At 36.3% G+C, this 969-nt stretch overlaps 1 non-coding gene across 1 annotated transcript; it reads right to left on the reverse strand.

Annotated features, from left to right (window-relative positions):
• Positions 1–423: 423 nt before the first annotated feature.
• TRNAL-UAG (transfer RNA leucine (anticodon UAG)) lies at positions 424–503 on the reverse strand. The gene has a single exon. It is a non-coding gene; the product is annotated as a tRNA-Leu (tRNA).
• Positions 504–969: the final 466 nt, after the last annotated feature.

Consider the following 969-nt stretch of genomic DNA (forward strand, 5'->3'; position numbering starts at 1 on the left):
CAAACACCCATCAAATCCAATTTGCACTAGGGTTGGGAGGCTTTATGGGTTTGGGGATGATCCCCTGGTTGTGTAGCCCCATCCAAAAATAATTTTTAAGCCTTCTCTATATTATAACTTCTGTAAAAAAAAAAAAAATTCTATGATATCTTTAAAATTATCTGATTTTGGAAAAGACATGATACTAAAAAAGATTTGGCCAAGAAACTGGATCAATAGCAACAAAACACGCTCCAACCCCACGAAGTTCGCTGTAAGCCCATCTGACTTTTATGATACCGATTGTTTGATTGTAAAATTTTCTGACATCATAGTGGAACCCCCTTTGTATATAATTGGAGTTAGTGATAACAAAATAAGATTCAATTAATAATTTAATAGCTTTTATTTAAGTAATTAATCATCCAAACAAAAACTAAACACTGACAGCTATGGGATTTGAACCCATGCCCTTTCGGACCAGAGCCTAAATCTGGCGCCTTAGACCACTCGGCCAAACTGTCTTGTATATCTTACCATAATATTGATTACTATTAATTCTGTTCGTATACCCGGCCAAACTAAATCACTGACAGCTATGGGATTTTCCCGGCATCATGGCAGCAATGAAATTCAGTCAGCCACTGTAATTTAACAGTTTCATGAGTTCTCACGGACAAGGGTCAAGCAAATTGATTCCCTTTATATTACGTTCGCTCATTTAGCTCGTATACCCTTGATCCAAACTATCTTCAAAGCAATAAAATAGAGCTGGGAAAAAGTTATGAATTAAGACTTTTTATAGAGGGGGAGGATCAGTCAATTCGGAGGACGGTCAGGATAATGGAGAGGAGAAAGATTCAGGCTAAGTGTGTTAATGGACCGTTCAGTTCAAGATCAATTTGAACGGATTAGATGAATCAATAAGACATATTGGAGTGGATATTTATTAGATTGGATTGGACCTGATCCGTTCATAAAAAAATTATA

The sequence above is a fragment of the Nelumbo nucifera genome, chromosome 2 (genome assembly GCF_055504915.1).
Source record: "Nelumbo nucifera cultivar China Antique chromosome 2, China Antique-T2T, whole genome shotgun sequence".
NCBI lineage: Eukaryota > Viridiplantae > Streptophyta > Magnoliopsida > Proteales > Nelumbonaceae > Nelumbo > Nelumbo nucifera.